Here is a 17,900-nt window from a genome sequence, read left to right on the forward strand (position 1 = left end):
AATGGAGAGGACATATCATAAAGTCAAAAAGTAGTTATGATGAAGAAGTCTCATATTAGAAATGGAAGGAAATTTCCTTACTTTGATAAAGCCTATCTAAACTAATAACTAGATATTATACTTTGGGGAAAATGTTAATATATTTGGCAAAAGGAAAAGAATACCTGGTATTACTTCTAGTCTATAAATGAAAAACTGAAAGCCCTGACTTAATAAATAAATAAAATAAGAACAAATAACAATATGAGATACGAAAGGAGAGGCACAATACTTTTCCATGTCTGTGGATGAAATGAGCATTATCATAGAATAGTCACAGTACCAGAAAAAATTAGAACGAGTAAAAAGTTGCAGCAAGTTTGCCAGATACAAGAGCAGCATAAAAGTCAATAATAGTCGTAGAAAATAACATAGAATAAGATGAATGTTTATAAATAAACCAGCATTTGTTAATGAGCCAGCAATTCTACCCTTGACTATAAACACAGAGTATATCTAAAGTTGTTCCATAAAGAGGTGTATTAAGGAAGCCTAACACTTAAGTTATCCTTCATTAAGGAAAGGGATGCATACATGAACTGGTATAGAGCAGTCAGAAATAAAAAACTAGATGCACCTTAGGCATCATTAATAAATCTTAAAAAACATCCTATGGGCAAAGTAGTAAGAAATAAACTAAGTTAAATGGCATAATATCATTTACATAAATTAAAATACATCTTTACAGATTTCCACTTTGGTGAAGGGTAGAGATATTCATAACAGAAAATGTTCCTGCCTCTCCCACCAAAAAAAAAATTGTTGAAAAGATCAGAATGCTCCTGAAGTAAGGGGAATAAGAATTGTTAATTTAAGATTCTAGGGTGTAGAGAACCACAGGGTTTTGAGCTAATAATTTGCAGTCACTTTTTTGCTAGTGGCATACCTGATTCTGGGTGCCATCAAGAGGCTGAGAATCTTGGCTTTTTCCTAGGAGATAAGATCACAGTTTGAAGTCATAGAAACAAGCAGAGTTTTGTTGTTGGTGGTGGTGTTTTTATAGTCTTGCATGGCTGGAGTGATCGAATTGGACTTGAGAGTCATCAAACACATGAAGGATTTTTCTTGAAGGGATTTGCCTGCGTTTGAAGCTTTCTTAGGAGGGCTTTGAAAACACAGACTCTACAAGTAGAACAGTGATTTGGCAGCTCTCTGTGCTGTGGAGACAAGGAGGAGAGTTCAGGATGTGCCTGGGAGAAGAGCACTGATGAACATACCAAGGAAGTGAAGAACCCTGGGGGGTAAAGCCTTAAGAACAGTAATTTTCTGGTAAGTAGAAGGAGCTCAACCAAAATCCTGAAGTCAGCATTGATTACATAATGAGAAGAAGGGTGAATCCTCTCCGGAGAAAGATAAATCAGAGGGCATTTCTACAAGCTTTTTATTTGCTACTAATCTATGATGTTAGGATACAGTTTACATGGTGAGGGGTCTGCCTAGTGTCAGGAAGGGGGTTTCTGGGGTGCCGATAATGTACTGCTTTTGGATATCTGAGCTTGTTATGTCTGAGCATTCACTTTGTGACATTTCATCAAGATTTTCACTAAACATTATTGTGCTTTCACTGAAATATATTTTACTTCACTTAAAAACTTACTTAAAATTCACATACACATAAAACAATTTTAGTTCCAATGATCCCTATGCCAAAGCAAATATATTCCAGGATTTTGCAGATAGGTGAAAATAGATTTTTGTTAGAACAATTATGCCGAGACATTTCTTAATGTTATCTTCCCATTTCTCAATTAACTCTATTAAGTTGTGTTATATTAATATACCGCTTGATTTAATTTGCTAATATTTCACTTGGATTTTTGCATCCATGTTTGTAATCACTTTTGGTGATATCTTCATCAGGTTTTGGTGTTAAGGTTATGTGACTTCTTAAAAGAAGTTGGGGTATATTTCATTTTTCTAAGGGATCAGGGAAAAAATCTATATATTGTTCAAAATATCTGCTCTTTAAAGTTTGGTTAGAACTCCTAATAGATAAACTAAGCTAAGAGGCTAAGGAAATGCACTGTGCTAAATTGTTCAGGCCTAGTCAAATGCTCCATCCCTGAGTTCTACTTTACTTGGTAACACTGGAATTGAGAGTGAAGAAAGAGCTTAGGTCCCCAGAGGAAATCTAGAGCATAGTTACTAGCAGGGTGAAAAGATGCCTGATGGCAAAATCAATAGCTGTCTGCTGAAAATACTCAAGACCGCTTTCAATTTTTTCAAAATTAGACAAAATATAGTTGACTTTTTTGGTTTGTTTTACTCTAATAATACCTCAATTATCCATTTCATTTTATGTACATAGGTATTCTAAATCACACAACTACTATTAACTCAAGTTCTTTTATTCTCATACAAAGAAATTTGGAGTAAAGTCTTTGATTCTAGATTTTTCTTCCCCAGAAAGAAACAGCTTCAAACTACCCTCTTAGGATACATGGTAGCCAGAATAATGTCCCATTTGTATGTCCACAGCCAAATCCTTGAAGCCTGTGAATCCCATGTTACCTTATAGGCAAAAGGGACTTTGCAGATGTGATTAAGAGTATAGATCTTGCAATGTGGTAATTATCCTGAATTATCCAGTGGCCCCAGTATAATCACATGAATCCTTAAAATCAAGAAACATTGCTATCTGGGTAAAAGAGATGAGACAGAAAAGAAGGAATGGAGATTCAAAGCATGAGAGGAACATGGTATTGCTGGCTTTGAAAATGGAGGAAGAAGGCCTTGAGCCAAGGGATGCAGCAACTTCTAGGCTCTGGGAAAGGTCCCAAGACAAGAGCCAGCAAGAAAATGGGGACCTTGGTCCTACAATCTTAAGGAACTGAATTCTGTTAACAATTTAATCAATCAGGAAATAAATACTACCCTTGAGCATCCAGGAGATGAATGAATGCAGCTTACAGACACATTGATTGTAGCCAAGTGAGACCCATCTTGGACTTTAAGACTTCTGACCTGCAGAGCTGAAAGATCATACATTTTTTGTTCAAGCTGCTAAATTTGTGATAATTTGCAAAGGCAGCAATAGAAAACTAATAGGGGTATTTCAGATGATAAATTCTATCAGGACTTTGTGCATCCCTTACATCTCTTAGAGTTATTACAATTCAGGTATCTTCTGGAGTGTTCTGATACTGATAATCTATTTGAGTAAGTGACTACTATGTTGTGTATTTAAAGAAGGTAGAAATCAATTCATTTCACAGGAACCAGGAAATTAAAATGTACGCAGCTTTTATCAGAAAGAGTAACTTTTCAACTCATTCTTAGTGTCTAAATTGATGCTAGACTATGTACCCTCAATTTTCAACAGCAATGAATGTAAAAGGTGAGGGAAAAGGTATTATGAAAAACAATGTTCTTTATTTTTATATCCAAAATTAATAGACAAGCGTCTCTTCCATGTAAGTACAACGGATACTTTAATCTTGTATTATTTTACTGTCAGTTGTAAAGCTGCATAAATAGCATATGACTCTTAAGGGAAAAAAACCAAGAAAAGGAGAGAAAGAAGGAGAAATTTTAAATTCAGTACTTTTCATTTTGTATCAGTAAAATCTTAAAAAGGAAGTTAACGGTTAATCAACACAAATTTAATGCTATCATTTTAAGTCTGACTAGGCAGTTATTTTAATGACTGTCATCACAACATCTCTCTGTCAATATGAGGTTTGTAACAGGCAATACAACTCTCTCTAAATATGATGTTTCAAAGAGTGAGTGCCTGTATAGATTTAAATTTGGTGGCTCACAGTATTTAATAATGTGTTTCTTTTTGTATTTAACATGTGCTAAAAAGCACCATTCTTATAAAGGTCATTTATTTCTGGCTCTGTATATTTTACATTTTGTCAAGCTATTATTCATGCCTCACTCTGGTACATAACTCTACTACAGGTACTGCATTTAGTACACTAACGCCCTAGTGGTCTGAAACAGTTAATGGAGCTCGCTAAGCATCTAGTTTAATACATGAGGGTGACTTGGGTACTGATGATGAGCTACCTCAATATATATTATAGAGAATCAGTCATCTTGTGAAAGTAGTGGTTCAATACACTTTCACTGAGATTTTTGTTGCAAGTGGGAAGATTTAAAAGTGGTGATGAATTAAGAATTCCATTTAGAGTCAGGCTAAGTATTTGGCTATAGGGCTAATGTCTAGGGTGTATTTAAGACACCACGAGAGTGGATGTAGACATAAGTAGGAATAATTCATGCATCTGATGGATGGTTGGATGAGATGACTTTAAGGTCCTTTTTAACTCTGAGAGTGCATGATTCCATGCCTATTAGAAATCTAGCCCTGGAACAAATATGCATGAGCAGTCACACTATAAAATTGGAGCATAAAGAAGAAACTATAAAAATAACCAGATTGTGGGGGAAGGTGGACAGTTAAAATAAGAACCCTGCTTTGAATCAGAGATTTAAAATAACTTTAAAATGTTTTAGTTTGAGTGTCCTTTGACTAGTGGTTTCCAGGTTTTTAGGATAGGGACTGGTTTTAACAGACAATTTTATTATCTCCTAAGATACATAATTATTATCTCCTGAAACAATGTATGATAGCAAAATAAAAAAACAAAGCCATGTTTCTAAATGATTTTTTATGCTGTGTTAACTCCTGTGTATGCTGCATTGTTTAGGTAATCAGCAGACCAGGTTGAGTGTACATGTGGCTTTGTAGAAATAATCTCGTGCTACCACAGAGGTCCAAGGCCATAGATTATGGACCACTTCTTTAAAGTGTCATTTCTTAAGAATATGAATTTCTTAAGACTTTAGATTGGGTTCCTCAGTTGAAATTTCGAAGTTGAATCTGAAGTCCCTAAGCCCCTGATATGTAATAAATATTATTAGAAAGAACACACACACACACCCCCCATCAACAGGAGAAGGTAACTAATACGATGTGTTTCTTACAACCCATTTACCAGGCACAGGGTGAAGAACTTCATATTAACCGTCACAAAAATCTTAAGAATCATGTTGTTATTATTTTGCACGTGCCAAAAAAAATAAGGCAAAGAGATGTCAGTTAACTGGCTTAAAGACAAGCAGATTTCAACCCCAGTGTATCTGTTCCCATATATTGTGTTCCTTTCACGAAATGATTATGCTTATAATATATAACGAAGTGTAACCAATATTATAAAGTCAACATTAATATATTGGAAAATATTTTCTTATTTGCAAACACATGAAGTTTGAATTGACAATGTAAGTAATATTTTCAGTAATCTGAGGCTTTTGACTTTTCTCATAGACTCCAAGACATAGAATACCTGATAATGAAAATATTCTCTTTTTTCTTTCTGGTAATTTATATAACACTTTCCATGTGCCACCAGAGATTACTTTACCTTTTTAAACACCTTAAGTTAGGGACTAGTTTTATCTTCATTTTACACATGTGGATTCAGAGGCATAAAAGATTAAATGACATCCCCTAAGTCTGTAAGTAGTAAGTGGCAGAACCCAGAATTTGAGCTTAGTCTAATTCTAGAGTCTATTAATTATTTACTCATGGCTTTAAGTAATCATATAGAATGATTGAGCAAATACCAAAAATATGCATAAGAAGATACCTGGAAAGCAATGGAAAGATCTGGTTTCCAGAAAATCCCATTCAACACCATCTGGCTAGGTGATTTAGGGCAAAATAAATACTCTCATTGGATTGGAATTTTGCAATTCTTGAGTGATTTCATATATAACACTTAATTGTAAATTATTGAAGGTGCTAGAATAGTTACGGTTGTGTCCATTTTATAAACAAGTAAACTAAATCTAAAAGAGACAAAGTTTCACTTTAATAGGTGGTAGACCTTCTGTGTTGACAGGTTTTATTCCCACTCAAGTTGTCTGTCCAACAAGTAAGTTACACAAATGTTACCTTAGTCAATTTATACTTTTTGAGATCTCTGGGGTTTGCACTTTTGGATTTGGGGATGTTTGAAGTAGAAAACTTCTGGCAGAATAGATTTAACAATATATATATATTTTTTGATTTAACAATATTTTGAGACACCGAGTTCCAAAGTAAAAGAGGTAAAATTAATGGCTTAAGGGAAAAATATTAACTCAAGCTCACCATCTCATGAGAATTTAGTCTTCAATCCTAAATTTGGTAAAATAAAAGAGCTATGTATGTATGCATAAATACAGATATGATAAGAACAAAATCTGTATTAAGCTATGAGCTTTCACATATTTATTTTTCTCCTTTTCTAGCCAATTCCACACACACATACCTGCTGCCTAAGAAAAATTATTTAATTTTGGTGCAATGAGAGGTAAAAAGTATGTGCCTGGAAAAAATAGAAACACTTGGAAAGAAAGGACTTGAGATGGGAGATAGCCATTGAGATAGGGATGTGAGGAGAGAACAGTCTAATAGATAGAGGAGAGATTTTTAGACGCAGGAGAGGGAGTCAAGAAAGGAAGAGATATGAGCAGCTGCTTTGAGAAGTAATGGAAGAAAGGAAGGGAAGAAGGGAGGGAGGGAGGGAAGGAAGAAAAGAAAGAAAGAAAGGAAGGGAGGGAGGGAGGGAAATAGTTCATAGTTGCTTGGGGAGTTGTGTGTGTGTGTGTGTTTATGTATGTGTATGCAAGGTTTTTTTTTTAATTTAATTTTATTTTTTTATACATCAGGTTCTTATTAGTTATCTATTTTATACATATTAGTGTATATATGTCAATCCCAATCTAAGGTTACAGTGTTTTGTATGAGTTTATGTGCTTTAATAACATCTGACAATTTTTGAACTTTCCTTACACCTAAACTTAGAAAGACTTGTTTTATCTGGGTTAAAAATAGAATGCATGTGACAGCAACAGAAAATGTGTAAGTTCTTGTTTTCATTTGTTCTGTCATCTGAGTTTACTGCCCTCAGTGCCTTTGCTTTCCTATTGGGTGGTAGGAGAATTGCCATCTATTTCTTTCCCCAGTATACTGTGGAGATGAATTAATTCCTCTCAATTCAAAGTATATTGTTCTGCAGTTAGAATATTGTTCCATATTCCTGTTCAGCTGAACAGCGCATCTTTATCTGCAAGTATCGTTACACAAGATGCTAACCTGATTTCAGTCCCTAATGACAGAAAGGCAGGGACACTACTTTGTCTCCTTTGGATAAGGAAGATGTAATATCTTGTGTATAGAGAACAAACTGACCTTGTGAATACTATAGTTAATTAAGTGAACAGCATAATTGAATGCCACTTTGCTCTAAAAAATGGTCTGCCACCTTCTGAGATTCATCTAAGAGCAATTGAGACGGTCAATGTGTAGGTGTTTATGGGCTCAACATCAGGTCATTGCAGGTGTTCTATTAACAATTATTGCTTTTATTATCCTGCTTATGAAAGGTGTTAAGCTTTCTTCTTGCTGGATGCGCATATTACTTAATATCACAGAAGGTATGCTGAGCATTGGTTTGAAAGTAACTTTGGGTTCAAGTGACCTGTGACAATTAAGTGATTGATTTTAAGAAGGATTCTGGAAAAATCCACACATCCTGCAATTCGGGGCATGAATCTCCTGGCATTTGCCATTAGCAATGTTTTCTACTGATGAAAATAGTGGATATTTATAATGTGTTTATTCGAAGGCACATTTGCCAGAAATAGCTGCAGTTTTGTTCTCTGTTTACCTATTAGCACTGGATAAGGATGAATAATTTATATTCTTTTGTTTAGGAAACCTGCTTCCTCTCCCTATAGAGTATACATCTTTACAGTCTACTTAGAGAAGAGAGTATATTTTCCCTTTACTTAAAAGGTATTAAACTTTGCCTTGTTCAGATGGATTTTGTCACCAACCACATACAATATATTCTCAATCATATCAGAGAAAGATGATAGGAGGGAAACAGTTAATTGTTACATTTTGTGGAGTTAGATGGTCTAAGAATTTGTAGCAAATGTTCAGCTGTAGCCAGTTGGCAAACAAACTGCACAGACAGTTCCCATACAAATTACCCCGAACATGAGCGATGAAGTGCCACTTTGGGTTCCACATCCACTTGGAATTTGATATTTTCCATTGTTTTACAGAGAGCTGAAAGCAATGTCAGTGTATTTAAGTATAATGTGTGAACGGTAAGAGTGATAAAAAGATGTTCAAAATCCTTTGACCAATTTCTATCACATGATTTCCCAGCATTTCTATTACCCATTGCATTTTAATTAAAAAAATCAAAATGTCATCTGGCCTGGGGTGTTAGTCAGATTAGGCTAAGCCATTCTTAGCTAGCAAATAAGCCCTGGAATAGTAGTACCCTAAGTTTATTTCTCCAGGGGAGCTCCCTTACAAGTGGTTTTTTAAGATCTTACCTTGTGGTTTTGCGGTATAAACATGGACCTTCCAGGGTCACAGTCGTGGTTTGAACAAGATAGAGGGTAGATCAGGGGCTTTTCAGTGTCTTAGCCAAGAAGTGACACTTGTGGCTTTTGTTTATACTCCATCAACTGGAACTAGTCACGTTACCCTGACTAATTGTAAGCAGGGTAGAAATTTTTGTCTTCTGGGTATCCAGCAAGGAGAGGAGAAATGAATAATGATGAGAGTTGGTAATTGCTTCCACCCCGAGAAGGGCATCATTTCTCATTATGAGTAGATTCCAACATAATTGCCTGTAATTTTTGCTTGTTGTTACCTGAGCTTATTGATCTTCTGAGCCTTTGAGACTATAAAACAAAGTTGTGTAGAATTGGGACATCTTGGTTTTCTCATGAACTTCTTCAGGTTACTTCGATTTTGTTATTCCCTAGTTATCGAAAGGTTGGCTCAACCTCTAAAACTGCTTTGCTTTCAGTATCGTGGGAAATAGGAGATGTGGACTGAACGTTTCTGGCAGAAAATTCGCACGACAGATGATTTCAAATTATCACATGTATGAAGGGAAGGAACATATGTTTATCATCATTAAACACTAATATTTGATGAGCACCTACTGGTGTTTGTCATTTTAAGAAGCCTTAATGATGATAGGAGGTTTAGAAAAGCCTACATGCTGATAAAACATTGTTTTAGGCCAAGGATTCCTAACTTGGGTCCATGAAACCATATAGAATACAGATGGCCTTTGGTGTAGTATATATGAAACCTTTAAATTGCATGCAAATTTTGTAGATGTATATGTATGGTTTTTTTTTTGTTTTTTTTGTTATTTTCCTGTATTCTCGAACTGATCACTGGTCCAGAAGAGGTTTAGGAGAAGATCTTTATTTTGCCTTCACAGATGCAGGAGAAACAGAGTGAACAGGATATGAAGTAAGAAATTAGATTGTCTTGCAAATATCTTAGGTCAGCTTTTATGTCTGGTATTATGTTTCTTAAATAATTGTTTTTAAAATTAATATGTACTTAAGATATCATTTTGAAACTTAAGCGTGGGCATTCTCAATTGGATATCTAGGGTCTGAAAAGTACTCTCCTCAGTTGTGTTTTTAAACTCAATGATAAACTGTTTGCTTTTGGATTAAATGATCTTATCCACATTTTTATCCTGAGTAGCTGTCTTATTAACTTAGCAGCATTGTAGTTGTTCATGAATTTAATGAAATGAGGAAAAATGTATTCATTGATATTTTAGGTTGCTTTAGAACAAAGTATTTTAATGAAATAATTTTTGTATTTCTTTTAATATGAAAGAGTTCAACATTTTCTTTTAGCAATTCAGGAATAAAATATATGGAATGACAAGTAAGACTTTCCTATAGCATGAATAAGACAACATCTATGAATCTATAATAGTAAATTATCTTTTGGGTCTTTTAAGAACACAGAAACTGGGTTTAAAAAATACTCTGACTGGTAGATAGGAATGAAGAATTTGAATACATTTTCTTTACCAATGATTTTTTAAAATTTTTATCAGAACCCCTGTCCTTTAGTTCTTGCAACTTCATCTCAGTCTAGGATTAGTTTCCTGTGACCAAATCCTTTAAAGCATGGAAAGGCTCAATTTTTAGAGTAACATCCGTAGTTTTGTCCCCAGTTTGCTACTTCTCTCTAAATCTTATCTTTTGCAAAGTAAGTAGGGCAGTTAGAGCTGCCTTTTATTCAAAATGACTACTTTATGTAAATCCACATCAGATGTACTAGAAGAAAAGACAATGCATTAGGGAACTGGTGGAGGAATAGACATAATTGTAAATAAATGCATATCGAGAAAATAATATTGAGACAAAGAGAACTGAAAATAAAATTATTAATTTCCTTCCTTTCCTTCCTTCCTTCCTCTTTTTTTTTTAACTTTTATCACAATAGCTGTTTCTTGTAAATAAAAAATGAGACCCTTATCAAACCTAAAGATGACAATATTTAGATGTGTATCTTCTGTAAGACAGGCTAGTCTTTATCAGAACACCTATGTTGAAAGCCAAAGCCATTTCCCCATGCCCAAAAGGAACATTTTCTAGTTTTATAAGTAGAAAACAAGAGGTGATGAAAAGATTATGTTTAAGTTTTTGTTTTTTTTTATTCCAAGATAGTCTGTGGTAGTTATTAACATTAAACTGCTATGTAATTTGGTCTCTCTCACTCTCTCTCTGTCTTGCTTTAATTTACTCTCTGATATTTGACACAGCCAGAATGTATTCTTTTATAAATAGGAAGAATTGTAAGATTTCTTTCCAAATCAAGTAGCATAAGTATAACTCATTCTCCTCAGAATGGAAATCTAAGATCCAAGGATCTTGCTGACGTCAATTCTGTTGGATAATTTTGTCTCTTTCATTGTAATATGTATCTATAGAGCAGTGCACACATTCTTCAAATGCAGTAGATTCACAGGGGAATATAACAGTCAAAGCATGAAAATGTATCAGCTCATTTCTGATATTTCATGAGGTGATTTGGCTTGGCCCTACTGGATATAACAGCTTAAAGCAAAAAACTGCTTCAAGCTAAATGAAGTGACCCATACATATACCCTCCCCAGACACGTACACACACTTGATTGATTTACCTTCTTTCTCTTAACACCAGTTGTCTGTATGTTTGCTTAACTGGTGTGCACAATGCTGTTGTCCCTAAATTGTTGACTTTTCTTGACAAAAGTTTTTAATACAGCATTTCAAACATGAATAAGAGTGCTGGTTTTGAGAATCCAAATAATGAACAGAAGAGAAAGGCTTAAGTAATGAGAATATTTAAATAATAAAACACTTTGAAAGAAAGAAATAGAGAATCAAGACTAAAGACATCACATTGTTATATGAGACAAGGCTATAAAGTAAATAAATTAGTAACAATGAACGCTTCACACATCACAGTTATCTCCTTTAAGTGGAATTGAGAAACATTTGCAGTGAACTGAAATTAACAACTATGAAACTGAGTATAGGAGGATACTATTTTGTAGCATCTGTTCTCACTTGGCACTATAGGAGCAATTTCTTTACATAAGGAGGTAATTGTCCAAACAACAAATGCTAGATTTCTATTTTAAGCCAATGCATTAAAGAAAAAAAAAAAAAAAAAAAGAAAGAATAGAAAAATAGAACAATGAGCTACAATCATTCATCTTCAGATGATGGACATGATGTCCTTCTTTCCAACTTATCTCTTTCCACTTCAAAGAGCTACATTGTTTTCCCACATCCAATTCCACCAAGCAACTTACAAGACTTGTAAAGATAAAGCACCATATTTATTTTAGTGTTATGTATTAGAAATTTATGACATTTAAAACTTTGATTTTCTACTTATTTTAAATATTATTTATTGCAGTATATATGTTCTAAGTTACCTGTATTTAACTATATTTTCCATAGCTATTTCTCATTCACAAAACTTATAATGTAGAAATATATATATGTGTGTGGATATATATATAAAATAATACTTGGGTGACCAACCCAATTTGATTTTCTGATAAAAATTAATATTCTTTTTTCTCTTTGGGAAGAAAATATAAATAAAATTAAAAATCATTTCTAACTTTTTAATGCATTTCCTTCATTGGATGATAAATTTCTTGTAGGGGAGAGATTAGATTCCGTTCCTTTTGTAACTATAGATACTTCTCAGCATAGTTCCTCATTAATTATTCTTAAATGAAATTAAAGAGAACAAGACTGCTCAGAAGATAATTTTCTTCCCATTTCATGAACTATAATTGTTGGTGTTTCTCAGAGGTGAACATTATTGGAGGCTCTCAGCAGCATCCCTGATTATTTACTTCTGGGCATCATTTGATCTTCTCATCTCTCATGATCCAATGACTGGTTATAAGTTGATGGTTCACCCCCCTCCCCAATCTATAACTACAGTCAAGAATTCAACATGTTTATAACTGAACTTCTTAACTATTTTCCAAATTATAATCATCATTTACTTAATCCACATCTCTGGCAATACCTTGACTCTTCCCATTCTCCCAGTCCTCATGTACAAATTCTAATGGCTCTGCCTACCAGTCACATTTCAAATCCATCCATTTCTTTTCATCTCCTATGCTTCTACCTGGCTGTCTACTAACATCTTGTGAAATAAAATTCATGTTTTATGGCAAGACAAGAAAAATTTAAACATAAAAATTATTGTCTGCCCTTTGGTCTCCTCTCTCCCCTCACTGTGCTTTGTGTATCTGCATCATGCATCGGCCAGACCTCTTCCACTGGCAGAAATACCTGGTCAACTGTAAAGAGCACCATTCTCCTAGTATCAACAAGACAGCTGCTTAAAAGATAACATTCCTTTTTGATCTTGTAAGGGGTCACATGACCCACCATTATGATGCTTAGATCTGGATTATGTAAACTGTCAATAATACGTCATTTGATGTACAGCCCTCTGTCTCAAAAAACTTATGTAACTGTGCCTTGACTTCTAATGGGCAGAACAGTTCTCAGAGCTTTCTGAGATGCTCTTCCTGGGTTATAATTCTCAAATTTGGCTCGAATAAAATTTTCCATTTCTTTCTTAGACTGACTGATTAATTTTCATCAACAATCACTTACTCAGGTTATTTCACTAGCATGTCCAAACTTGAAATAACTTTGTCTTTTCAATATAAAACAGATTTGTTTTATTTTCTGTTAATCTCCCAGCTAGCATTTCTAATGATCACATGAGAAAACCTACTGAGCCCTCTATTCAAAATGCTGGTGGCAGAATAGATGTTTCGAGGGACACTGTAAAACTTGACTGAAGTTACATTAGCTGGCCAGAGGAGCGATAGGGAATATCATTTCCCCAGTGGGTAATGATGTGCTGATGCTCAAGTTTATTCGCTTGTCTTCTTGAAGGTGAGCACTAATTGTGACAGAATCTTGCCCAGAAGTTAAATAAAACATGCTGACTGTGTTTGAACTCAGGTCACAGGGAAATCTATTGAAATAGTAATCTTCCACTAGTAAGTTCCTCTGTACCCATGGCCTCCATTTCTAGCATACTCTTCTATATGTAAAATTCTTAATATAATAATTTAATATAATAAATATAAAATTAAATATAAAAATAAACGTTGAATTTCAGAGATAGCATAAAAATTTTTAAGTTCTCTGAGTTACACAAACAACTTAGAATTAAATACAATTATTTGAACCAATAAACATGGTGATTCTGGGAACACAGGGGCATTAGAACTCGGCTTTCATGAAAATGAAAATATAACTTAATAATAATATCTTAAGATATACTATTATATCCTTATCACTATGGCAAAAATAAGGACCACCTCAGTAAGCAGGGGCAAGATAATGTATAAATGTTAGGAGAAAAGGCAAATCAAATGGATGTATAAATTAAAGAATAAATCCTACATTGAATATTTCCAATCATAATATTTCCATTGATGATATTCCACATAATTGAAAATGATATCTTCCACATCTATGACAGAAAAGCCCTTATATACTGGTATTTTGAGATTGCATTATTACAAATGGAAAACAGAAGTGGAAACTTTCCGGAGATAAGCAATGTGTCAGCATTTTGTAGGCTAGTTGAAAACAACAAAAATTGAACTAAAAATACATGTTATAAAATAGCCTTGATCAAATCCAGATTTTGGATTTGTTTGGTTTCTACCAAGGAGAACAAATTTGATTCTGATAAATTGTATCCTCTTCTTTCTTTAGTAGTTGTCTTAGTCCATTATGGCTGCTAAAACAGAATACCATAGACTGGGAGGCTTTTAAACAACAAAAATTTACTTCTTACAATTCTGGAGACTGGGAAGTTCAAGATTAAGACACCAGCATGGTTGCATTCTGTGAAGGCCCTCTTTCAGGCTGCAGACTAACAACTTCTCAGTGTGTCCTCACTCAGTAGAAGGGGCTAGGGAGCTCTAGGGGGTCTCTTATAAGGGCATTAATTCCATTTATGAGGACTCCTTTCATGAGTTAAGCACCTCTCAAAGGCCCTACATCCTTATATCATTACAATGGGCATTAGGATTTCAACAGACGAATTTGGTGAGACACAAACATTGAGACCACAGCGTTTCACCCCTGGCCATGCAAGAGATCATGTGCCTTCTCACATCCAGAATACATTCATTACATCTGAATAACACCAAAAGTCTTAACTCATTCCAGTCTCAACTCAAAAGTCTAAGTCCAAAATCTCATTTAAATATCATCTAAATCAGATATCGGTGAGACTCCAGGCATGAACCTGTGAAATCAAATAAATTCTGTGCTTCTAAAATACAATGGGGGTGGGGTGGGGTGGTGGGGGGCAGGCATAAGGTAAACACTCTCATTCCAAAAGAGAGAAATAGGAAAGAAAGGGGTGACAGGTCCTAAGCAAGTCCAAAACCCAACCAGGCAAACAACATTTAATTTTAAGGCTCATGAATAATCTTTAACTTGATGCTCTGCCTACCAGGCCCACTGCAGGGGTGGTGGTGGGGGATCCTGCCTTCTGGAAACACTGGGGTATTCCCCACCCCCATGGCTTTGTTGGGCACAGCCCACATGAGTCCCCATGGCAGCCCATGTGGGTTGGAGTGACATGCCTGTGGCTCTCCCAGGCTGGACTCACGCTGCAGTGGTGCCTCTGCCCTCACGGTGCCCCTGGGAGTTGCCCTGTAGCAAGGACTCTACAACAGCCACACCCTCACCATAGCCTGCCCAGTGTGTTGCATGTTAGCAGCCCCAAGTGGCTCTTTCGTTCAAAATCTAAGTGGGGGAAGCCATGCTCCTTTGGCTCTGCTGGGAGGGCCACTGGCCCTCACAGCTTTGGGGGGCACCAACTACCCCATGGCTTTGAGCGGGGTCATCTGACCTGTTGAAACCCAGGCAATGGCCCCACTATTGGAACTGAGGAGGCAGCCCTTATGACCTCTGAATCACCTTTGGGGGTCCTTCTTCCCTCATCTTGAAGAATATTGCACATTCACAGCCAAATCACTCTATCGTCCCATCCTGTAAAGCCTAAGAAGTCCTACAACTGTCTTTCATTCCTTCCTGTCTCCTTCCCCTTCAGTTCAAATTGGCTGTTTTCCTGTGGAGGGGCTGATGAAATCTGTGGTTCACACCCATGCTAATCTCCTTATCAGAGTCCCTTGATCACACCCTTTTCAATGTGCTTTGTTCTCTTTTCAATGTGCTTTCTCATTTTTTCCACTTGGATAGGCTGAGAATTTTCCATGTATTTAAGTTCTGCTTCCCTCCTGATTAGCAATTCTAAGTCATTTCTCTCTTCTTGCACTTTACTATGAGCATTCAAGAGAAGCCAAGCCACACCTTCAACTCTTTGTTTAGAAATAGTTTCAGCCAAATATCCAATTTAATCATTAACAAGTTCTACCTTTCACAAAACTTTAGGACATGAACACAGTTCGTTCAAGTTCTTGCTCTTACCAGGTTGGCATGCGTTGTATCAAATGGCTTCAACTGAGGAGGTCAACGGAAAATCCGGACCAGCAATCTCGGTCCTTGCGATAACAGGCAAAGAATTTCAGACTATCCCTTTAGGCTTAAGTGCAAAGCAAAGTTTATTAAGGCATAGCTACACTCTCAGAGGGAGAGCAGGCTGTTACTGTGAAGTGAAACCACCGCTCCTGTACAGGCTTAAAGGTGTTTATAAGGCGTTCTGTGAGGAGGTGGGGTGAATGACAGGGGATCATTATTTGATTGACAGTCCTGAGTTACGTAACAAGTTCATTATCGAGCATGCCCTTACCCTTGCCTGCTGGGTTGGGGGCGGGGGGGGGGGCGGGGTAAAACCACATGCACATTTTATTATAATGATTGTATAATGAGTTTGGGTTTACTATAGGTTATACGCCTGTCCGGTCTGGGCATGCGCAGCCCAGGGACGTTCTCTCGTGTTACTATGCTCCCTCTTTATCAGGAAAAGTTGCCCACTACCTGACCACAGTTTCGCCCTTTCTGGGTGGGATCAGGGGAGGGTCCCCAGATGGTTGGGGTGTAACTTGACTACTCTCCCCCCTTGTCTTTTCGCCACTGTCACCTCGTTGCTGCTAATGTCTGACAAACTACCTAACATTGCCACTTTATAAGGATTGCCTTTCCTCCAATTTCCAATAACATGGTTTTCATTTCTGTTTAAGATCACATCAGGATGGCCTTTACCATCCATATTAGACATTAGGATTCCAACATAGGAATTTTAGAAGGACTCAAACATTCAGACCATAGCAAAAGTCATACCTTTTCTAGGCCTTTGCAATCATATACACACACACAAACACACAAACACACTACACACTCTTCATTCACCTAAAATCAAACAAAGAAACAAACTGTAAAAACCTTATTACCCCAAAACTGGTTTTACCTCTTGGTGAGTGTAGAACCAAAAGACAAAACCAAGCCAAAGAGCCAGAGAAGGAAGGATTTATTACTTGCAGCAAGTTAAGGAGAACACCAGGGATCTTTCCCAAAGCAGTGTCTCTTGGAACAGCAAAATTGGGGAAGTTTTAAGCTAAGGGTACATGCATATGCATGAAGGGGCTTGAGCAGAGGAGAATTCAACTTAGAATTGGGGCAAAGGTCAACAGAGTCCAAGATTTAGTTGAGTGAAGTCAGGACGGTCAGAAAAGGTCAGTATCATCATCACTTAGGTTCCAATTGATCCAGGTGGTTGAGTGCTTCAGGTGAATCTCTACCGTTGAAACAGAACTGGGGGTCTTTACAACACATACATTATCTTTGCTATTGTTACTTCTCCTGTCTGATAACTATCATTTATTCCTACATTCTTTTGTTCCCTTAAGATCATTAATTATTGAGACCTGTTCAAAGACAAGCATTGTGGCCAGGCTTAGATCACAAAATGACTTAGGTCAAAAATGGCTTCTCCTATGTCAAGAAAGCCATGCCTGGTTCTCTTTCTCTGAGAACCCCCTATCCGATCTGCTCACAACCTAACTTAAACCTTTCTGCTGGCATCATAGAAGCAGGAAATGAGCCATCTCAAACTTGTTTTTCAGTGTGCATTTCCACAAGATTTTATAAGCCGTACGTTTTCCTCACGTTTCAATAGATCCTTCTTTCTCCCTAATTCAGATTCATCCCTTGACTTGACCATAAAAATCTATATCCAAAAATAAAGTGAGGAAGTTTATCAAGAGAGGCAAAAGGAGACACGTCTGATATATTTCTGATATGTTTCTTCAGATGTCTCATGTAGTATTTCACTAGGGACTCTGGATACTCAAGTTGGGTAAGTCATAATCATGTAGTAAATATGGGAAAGAAAACATCTCAGTATATACCCTGATTCATTATGGCAAAAATACAATTGTGCTTATGTTGACCTTACCTGAAGCTCTAACTACCAATGCTAATTGAATTTAACTTGAATAAATAAAGGATTTTCTAGAGTTTTTATTTCTTCAAATATCAGTTTTAGTAAAAGTGTT

The 17,900-nt window shown here is 36.1% G+C and overlaps 1 long non-coding RNA gene across 1 annotated transcript in view; it reads left to right on the forward strand.

Annotated features, from left to right (window-relative positions):
- The first annotated feature begins 1,169 nt into the window (after positions 1-1,169).
- The window catches only part of LOC132362403 (uncharacterized), a 135,841-nt gene continuing 119,110 nt past the window's right edge, over positions 1,170-17,900 (forward strand). Inside the window, exon 1 of the long non-coding RNA XR_009502358.1 lies at positions 1,170-1,308. This is a non-coding gene — a long non-coding RNA (uncharacterized LOC132362403). The remainder of the gene's footprint in view (positions 1,309-17,900) is intronic.

This window comes from Balaenoptera ricei, chromosome 3, assembly GCF_028023285.1.
Source record: "Balaenoptera ricei isolate mBalRic1 chromosome 3, mBalRic1.hap2, whole genome shotgun sequence".
Taxonomy (NCBI): Eukaryota; Metazoa; Chordata; class Mammalia; order Artiodactyla; family Balaenopteridae; genus Balaenoptera; species Balaenoptera ricei.